Genomic DNA, 9,081 nt, shown 5'->3' on the forward strand with positions numbered 1-9,081 from the left:
GGCTAGGATCTGGAACCAACTTCCAAGTGAAGTGATGCTGGCTCCTACCCTGGGGGCCTTTAAGAGGAGGCTGGATGAACACCTTGCTGGGGTTGTTTGACCCCAGTACTCTTTCGTGCCATGGCAGGGGTTTGGACTCAATGATCTGCTCAGGTCCCTTCCGACCCTACTAATTATGAAACTATGAGTGTCATTTGCAAATCAAGGGAAATGTTTTGTCTGTTCTATTGGCATTGGTAAGGTCTCATACCTGGAGTACTGAGTCCAGTTTTGGGCCCCACACTTCAAGAAAGACGTGAAAAGATTAGAATAGGTCCAGCACAGAGTAACACAAATGATCAGAGGCCTGGGGAACATGACTTATGAGAAAGGCCTGGAAGAATTAGGGTTATTTAGTTTGGAGAAGAGAAGACACAGGGGAAATTTAATAACACTCTTCAAATACCTAAAGGGTAATTATGGAGGGTGCCCAGGCCAGATTAACTCCTTTGTGGGCCCTACGCAAACAAATTCATGGGCCCCTACTTAATACTATATATTCATATTCCTTTTTTTACTCAATAATTATAACATGTAAAATAAGCATAACTGCGCCCCTTCTTCACTTAGGGCCCTAGGCATGTGCCTAGTTTGCCTATGCATTAATTTGACCCTGGAGGGTGCAAATGGTATTCATGAAACTCAGTGTAGGTTTAGGGAGTTCATTTTAAGCTGCTTAAACCTAACTTGGAGCAGCACATGCAGGTGTTATCTGCTGCCAGAAGTGGCATGAGCAGCCTGAGGTAAATAACTTGGCAGGGAGAGCAGAGCTGGTGGATCTGGTAGGAGTTGATGGGTTCAGTAAGCTGGCTCATTTTGGTGCTGGTGGGGATGGGGGCATGTTGCCTGGTCTGGAAAGGTATTTAGGAGGCTAAAAATAGCTCAGTTAGGGTTGAAGGGGTAAAAATAGCACAGTCCTAGGTTTGAGACAAGTAGCTGGCTTTCCAAGCCCGGGGCTGAGCTGTGGACACACACAGTTGTTCACTGGACTAAGTCAACCCATTTTAGATAGGGCAACCCAAGTTGATCTAAAGCTAGTTCATCTCTGAGGTGATCTTGGATCAGGCATTCCATTTTTAGGGCACTTTAAGATCTCAGTGCCTGCACACCCAGCCATGTAAATCGATCTAAACTTGGTTAGGTCAATCTAAATGTAATGCTTGTACTTACCCGGGGAGGACTGAGATGGACTTTCCTCTCTGGCTATAGGGGACAGGACTAGGATCAATGGTCTCAAGCGACAGTAGAAGAAGTTTAAGTTGGAAATTAAGAGGAACTTTCTGACTATGCAGGTACTCAAGAATTGGAAGAGACTACCTAGAGAAGCTGTGGAATCTCCATCTCTGGAAATTTTCAAGGGCAAGTTGAACAGACACTTGACTGGTGGGGGTTGATCCTGCCTTGAGTAAGGGGTTAGATTAGATAAGGCTGTGAGGTTCCTTCTAGCCATAATTGCCTGTAAACCTATGATTCTATACCACCTCATCCTAACCACCATGAATTTTTTTTTGAATGAGATGATCACTCCATCAACCCCTTGAAAATTTTGCCTTTTAAAAAGTTTGTCAGAGAAAACATTACCTCATAATCTGCAGTACTCCACAGAGCATGTGTATGTAATAGGGTTTTTGAGTTATCTGAAATAGTTATTAATTTATCCAAAGCAACTGGCTGTTTTGAAGTACAGTCCCTGTATCTTTGTCCTATTTACTGTTATTGCATTGCTAATCCATTTTGTATTCTTATCTCCTGTTAAAATATTTACCCATTTAACCAGAAAAATTATCTTTAATAAGTCAGTCATGTTTAATCAACATGCAAAGAGTTGTTAATGTTTCATGTTATTCATGTTAATTCATATTTGAACTAATTTAATAGGAATAAGTAAAACAGAGCATTCAGTTATCTATAGGAACAATTTTGTCAGTATCTAAAAATCCTTTTGTTAAAAAAAAAGACACACGCTGTGCATTGTAATATTTCATTATATGATGACAAGTGCTGAGAATTAAATGTACTGAAAGTTGAGTATTTTGCAATGATGTTGTGTTTACATCAGATAAGTAAAATATATTAAATCAAAAATATAACAGAGATGGGATGAAACAACTTCTTTCTGGCTATTACTATTACGTGACAATAGATCTCATAATAATAATATCACCATAAGCATGCTACTCAATAGTTGAATATCTATGCTCTGAACCAAAAGGGCTCATGGTCTGAGACCACTGTACAGACACAGTGATTCAGTAATGTCACTGAGCTTCACACAGGATTCTTATTTGTACATGTTGGTCTCACTTCAGGGCCTAATTACAGTGTAATTTAAACAATTTTACCTTTCTCTTTGATGACAGCTGGAGGCTTTACTTCTTTTCCTTTTGTGGCCTCTGGAAAAAAAAGTATAATTATTATGCATACACAGGCAAGGAAGAGGGAATTCACAACCAGGATACAGTAAAAAGAATAACCAGTAATTTTGGGTGATGTTTTGTGTTATAAAAGCAGGTACAGAGCTGTGTACCTGCCTGACAAAGCAGGCAGCAGTTGTGAGAATGCTTGTCCTCCACATTGCACATAGAATAGCCTTACAAGCTGTGCGTAAATGCCAGCAGTGTCACCTACATGACTGGATTCTGGCCTTAGTAATTTAGACTTTCTAATGCATAGTTTTACCTTTTTCTTTGACAACAGCTGGAGGCTTCACTTCTTTCTCTTTTGTAAGTTCTGAAAAAGTCATCAGAGAGAAAAAATGAAGCGGAGAGGTAATACTGTTACATACTTATACACTGTCTAGAAATATGCAATAGAATAATTCAAAACATGAAACAAAGCAAAGACTAGCATGAAAGTCCAAAACCGCTCAGTTCATTAAGCAGTTCAATTTGGGATCTGAAGGACGAATGACACTCATTCCTATAAAGCTACTGACATCTTGAATAGATGCAAACCATTCCTTATGTAGTCTGAGCATCCTCACTGCTTTTAACCAGCTTGAAGAGGTGTCACTAAAGACCAAATGTAACCATATAATTGGAACTGAGGCTCAGATACAAAGGAGGACTCAAGTGCCTAAAAATTATTTAGGAATCAAAGAAAACTATAATCAAAGAAAACTCTGCTCAGCAGCTACTTAAAGTGGACATTTCTAAATTCACCCTCTAATATGCTCTTGGACACAACAGTTCCCTTTGTACCTTTACTTTTGCCTTCTATGTATGAAAAGAACAGCCCCAGTTTGGACCACTAGTGCTTAGCTCCAGCCTAAGCTTTATTTGCGTCCAGAAATCATCCTGAGTGGCACCTATAGCCCATGAAAGTCTCAGTTCAGTAGGTGTTCCCAAAGCATGTGCAATTACATTAATTTCAGCACAAAACACAGCAGCCTCTCCAACTGCATTCAAATCATGTCTCCTTGTACCTGTCTTTTGTACATTATTCTAGCGATGAGCACACTTATATTGAAGATGTATTTTCTAAGCTGTCCACACCCTGACAGCATTAAGACACATAGTGGAAAAGTGCCCAGACCACCAGACCTAGGGTGGGTAGGAGAAGGGAAACTGTCTACCGCTCTTTCTTTCTGCTGAACTATGACCATTTTGCAGCAAAGTCTTCAAGATTTATGTGAGCAGAAAGAGAGCAAACAAGAAGGAGCCTGACTGTATCAGATTGGTTAGGGTTCATTAGTGGGAAACAGTGTCTTTGGATTCTAGTCGCTCATACCAGCTACTCTTCTGGCCTCACAAATATTAGTCTTCCATACAAAGAGGCCCAGCTTCAACAAGAAGGGTAGAAAGTCCCTGTTCTGTCTAGCTCTAATGGCTAATGCACTTTCTTGTGGAGAGGGGGGTTATAAGACCTCCAAGCTAAGGCAAGTTTTATAAGCCAGGTCTCTTACTTCCCGGTCAAGTATTTGAACCACCCAGTTATTGTATAAAAGGCAGATATAGGTACCTCCACCTCCTTTTTAATTTTTTAAAAATTTTTTTAAGAATGAGCCCTACTCAGTTTCTTCAAAGTAGACTTCTTTGTGCCTGTCCTCAGAAATGGACTCTGTGTTTGGAACTTATTTGAAAAAAGCTGTCTGCCTTGATTTACATTCCTAAGCTCCAGAGAGGTAGGGTTGTAGATATGACCAGGTGCTTAGCATTTCCTAGTTACTAGTTCTCAATAGCTTCCCTGTAAGAATTTAGGTTTTCTGAATCACCTTTCTAAGATGCCATGGTGCTTAACATAGGTTTTGGATTCCACTTCAGGGGCTGGCCACCTAAAATGTGGGTGTGGAGAAAGATCTATGCATTTGGCCATTAGTTAACAGTTCTGTTAGTGGTTCATGACAAGGAGGCAGCTTTGGCTTAGACTCTAGTAGCTGCACTGGCTCTGCAGATGAGAAAAGACCAAACAAGTAGCCATCTTTATTTTAGTTTTGTATTCAGATATCATTATGTGCATGTAAAGGAATCACAGCTACTGACTAAGATGCCTGTTTTAGTCACTTGTGAGAGAAGGTGTGAAGTGCAAGGTATTGTACAGAGGCGATAACAATGAGGACAATTGGCTATTCCATGACTATGTAGTTATAAGAATTACCCTTTTCCTTTGCAGCTGTTGGAGGCTTCACTTCTTTTCTCTTAACAGACTCTGGATGGAAACATTTAGCATTTAGCAGAAGTCAGGATAGAGAACTAAGATGCCACATCAGAAGAAAAAACCTCAGATAATTTGATATAGAGAAAGAAAAGAATTCAGATGTGATAATTAAATTACTTTAACAGCATGGAGGTAAGAAGCAGAAAAATATAAGGAAGCCATTCATTAGTCCTTTTATACTTAGCTTGGTATGTAAAATAACAAACCTAGAGTAGGTCAGTACTTTTTTTTTATATTCAGAGGAGATTGTTAGATTGTATCTCAGAGAGGAAATAACTATGATTTAAGAAAAAATGAAAGCAATTTTATAGACGGGTTGGCATCAGCAATGGATGTTTTTAGTTACTAAATCCAAATGCAAAATTAGCACACATTGATGTAGGTACAATGTTGGCTATGTTAGATCTGAAAGCCAGAAATGGGTAAGCAAGGGTTTTCTTCTTTCTGGGAGTCACAAAATTAGATGTCATTCTTCATGCAGGAAATTCTTTAATATAAAAAAGTCAATATGGGTATTAACTGAGAACAGAATTTTATTTCCTGCGTATGTATTGTTCTTATAATTAAAAAGATAAAATGGATATGTGCTGAGAACACAATTTGTTCAGTTTAAGAACATTTAGTTTAACATTCAGCATGTATCATGCAACTTCATTATAATGAATCCAGCTAAACAATCCTGTTTTTAAGAACCCCAACACAAGAACATTTTTGGTATTACTGTGAGGTAACACTTGAACTAATCGTATTATAGTGAATACATTATTTTAATGATTTTTCTTACAATTCTATGGGGGTTCATTATAATGAGGGGGTACTGTACTTACATGCTTTGCTGTTCTAAGCCCTCAATCACATGAACTCAACTTTCCTTCACTGGATACCATGAGGAGAATTTGATTTCAAGGTCCTTTATGTCAGAGATCTAGTCTTAGCTCTGTAGGTTTGATGTTATTTTAATGCCACATATGAAACTTTTAATAGAGCGACTTAGAATAGTCTTTCAAACTATATTTTCTATTTTAAAAAATCATACACAATCACTATTTTTAACATGGAATACTGCAAAAAACAGTATTGATTTTTTTTCCATAAGTAAAATTTAAATGAAATACTTTGTTATGGGTTGAGGTGATAAGAATAGAAACATTTTGCTTGTAACCTTGACATAGTTTCAATGAAGACTCCTTCCCAATAATGCATAGATATGCAGTTATGCAACTTATGAACCCCTTTCAATCCAATCACCTTTCTCCTTTGACACTTCTGGAGTCTTCAGAGGTTTTTCTTTTACCGGCTCTGCAGAGAAATACAGTGGAATTCAATGTTAAGGACTTTAAAAAACTAACATTGCCAACAAAGGATGGCATGAAAAGCTAAACTCATGATCAAGTGATGTAACACTAGTCCTTTCCTAACATCCTCTACTGTAGCTGTCATCACCTTATGGTTTGCGCCCCTGATTATGTTATTTGATTACTTAGCATGAGCTGCTGTATCTGCACAGAGCTCTATGCAAGTATATGGGACTCTGTATAGATGCTGGTTTCTATGTGAGTGGATGTAAGTGAATCATTGGAAATTCTTGTGACCGGATACAAAATCCATTGAAGGCAACAGGCATCCTCCTGTTGACTTCAAAGAGCTATGGAACAAGTCCTTGGATTTACTTGCTCAGAAAGTATGCATGGTTAAGTAAAGTACAGTAAGTATAGACATTGTGTTGGTTATATACCTTAAAACATGGCACACATCTTACTAAAAGCCATATACTATTGGTACTGATATATTGACCCCCATAAGTATGAAGAGCAATGAGTATTTGGAAGGGTTAGATAGGCATTGATTTGCTTTTTCAAATCAAGGAAGTATTTTCATATTTTTCGAATGTCACTTATTTGGAATGAGAGAACGTTACAGCTTGCAGGAGTGCTAATTAGTGTCAGTTATAATCCTGATATGGCATTTAAATGCCTAACTGAACGTCATGTCCTTGCAGGAATTACAGTACGCTTTGAATAAACTAATGCTAACTAAATCCCCTGTAGTAACAGATTATACTAATAGAAGATCTTCTCTAAACTAGATTTAAAACCTAGTTTACTCTCAAGTGCTCAGCTCCTGTTTATCGTCCTGCCCAAATCTGAGAACTTGCTGTCAAAGATCTGCTTTAGTTCACCGTTAAATTCAACTCAGTCTTAGACATGGAGTTTGCTAAAACAAATTCATTTCCAATATGGATAGCTCCTTAGATTATATGCACCCATCTCATCTGGGAGACCTAGCAGCCGCTGTCACCAGAACCAGAGATTAGATGCAGGGTCCTAAATAAACCTCCCCACTTTATCTCATGCTGTGATGGATAAGCATCTGGTGACACATGGCCTCACTGTTCATCCCTTCCCACTGCAGAAGCCCTCTGTGAGCGCTGCAAGGTGTATAAACCTTTAAGAAAGTTCAGCACACTCTAATAAGTAGGAATTCAGCAGCAACTAGCAGTGGTACCTGGGGCAAAGCAAGATGCACTGCCTTACTCTTCATGAGTCAGAACTTTGGTGGAACATTACTTTAGCTGCCCCAAGACCAGCTGAAGAGTCCAAAGGATGACAGCTTGCACTATGCTCTAACATCTATCAATGACTGAAGTGTTCCCTACTGGCCCCAGCAGCAGGACAATATCAACACGGCATAAAGCCACACATCCTTTCCCTATACCCATGCTGGTCTTTCATCAAACGTAGATTTATTTCAGATGAAAATCTGTGTTCCTGTGATTTCAGGATAGGAACAAGCAGCAGTACCCAAGCTCATCAAAATAAAGATGTTGTTTACATGCAAATTGTACAAATAAGTTGGGAAAAGAAGAGAAGAGGACATATAAAATGGAAAAAGACACTGCTTATATCAATGAACCTTTAAATTTACATATAGGTGACCTTCATACGATAAGTTTGATTGTAAAGAAAAATACTTTCTGTAGATGAGACAAATTGTGCCATTGAAAGCTACAAAATTTTTTTTACTGCAAATGAGCTATATATAGAGCATAGCAAGTGCGATAAAATACCAACCAAGAGAAACAGTACATATTTTTACTTTAATGACAAGATCCAACTATGTGTAAATTACAAAAAAGGGTGCCAAATACTGACTTTTTTCCATTTGTCCATATAGAAAAATAAATACAGCTCCTCCATGTACATAAGTGACATAAGAAAAAAATCATGAAGATATCCTAAGACACAACAGAACCAAACAAGAAAGGAAGCTGGGTATTCATTTGGGAAGCAAATCATGTAGTACACAGTGTGAATTTAGATTATCTGTACAACACATAGGCTGTCAGTTTAATACCCTTGTGTAATGCAAACCTAGTAGCTTTTTTACAAATATCAATAGTCGTGTATGTTCTACAGTTTGCTCTCAGTAGTGGTGTTAGTGACACTGAATGAAGAAGCTTTTAATCTGACTAGTCAAGATTGCCATAAAAGATATATACAGAGACGTATACCTCAGCAGCTTATTGGCCTCAGACTAATCTATGTTGGTGTCCATCAAAATTAATCCCCAAAGGAAATTGTTTAATGAGTTTCTTCATTTCAAGACTAAAAACCTAGTGTTATTTCTAAAAAAAAATCTTTAATTTATTATTATTTTCTCCCAGGAAGATATTTTTTATATGGAATAAAATATATTCCTCTCATGGTCTTGTAAACTGGAGAATTGCTATGGCCTCATAAATCTTGGGCTCCAGGGACTGCAGCAGAGAAGAAAGGGAAAATCATTCAGGATGTAGTCTGGTGATTAGAGAATATTTCTGAAAGGAAGGAGATGTGGGTTTGAATCCCTGAGGCTGGGCTGGGGAATCTCTCACTTCCCAGTCAAGTGTTCTAACCCTTAAGCTAGTGGTCAAAAGGCAGGCACCTTCACCATTTCTAAGATGAACTGCTTGTATGATGATGGTGTCACTCAGTTGTCAGGCATGCTCTGTACCTGCCTATAGTGATGGAGGGTTAGATGAACTTCAATCACTTCCCAGTACCAACCTCAATCACAATGGATCTTAAGTGCCTATGTAATTACTCTGTCTCTTATGAGCCTGTGGTTACATTTTGTTAGGTACCTATGAGAATGATTTGGAACTGGCCTATGGTGACTACAAAAATGATTTTCAGAAATAGATTACATAAAGGGCAAACTACTAGGGCATTAAAGGAATATCTCATTAACCTTTCTAAATTATGACTAGTTTCAGGAATGAGGGCTCTGCTGGACTGGGAAAAAAACAAATGAGAGAGACATTTGAAGAATACTGGCAGCATCTACATGTTGCCCCATGGTGATGTGGCAACTCACTACATCACTCCTCAGAAACCTTTTGTTTTT

General features: G+C 38.3%; 1 long non-coding RNA gene across 1 annotated transcript in view; it reads right to left on the reverse strand.

Annotated features, from left to right (window-relative positions):
* LOC109312256 overlaps positions 1–5,996 on the reverse strand; it is a 25,696-nt gene extending 19,700 nt beyond the window's left edge. The window contains exons 1-4 of the long non-coding RNA XR_002101785.1: positions 5,944–5,996; positions 4,636–4,686; positions 2,719–2,769; positions 2,382–2,432 (exon numbers count right to left, since the gene is read on the reverse strand). This is a non-coding gene — a long non-coding RNA (uncharacterized LOC109312256). The remainder of the gene's footprint in view (positions 1–2,381; positions 2,433–2,718; positions 2,770–4,635; positions 4,687–5,943) is intronic.
* Positions 5,997–9,081: the final 3,085 nt, after the last annotated feature.

Source organism: Crocodylus porosus, unplaced genomic scaffold, assembly GCF_001723895.1.
Source record: "Crocodylus porosus isolate Cpor-Errol unplaced genomic scaffold, CroPor_comp1, whole genome shotgun sequence".
NCBI lineage: Eukaryota > Metazoa > Chordata > Crocodylia > Crocodylidae > Crocodylus > Crocodylus porosus.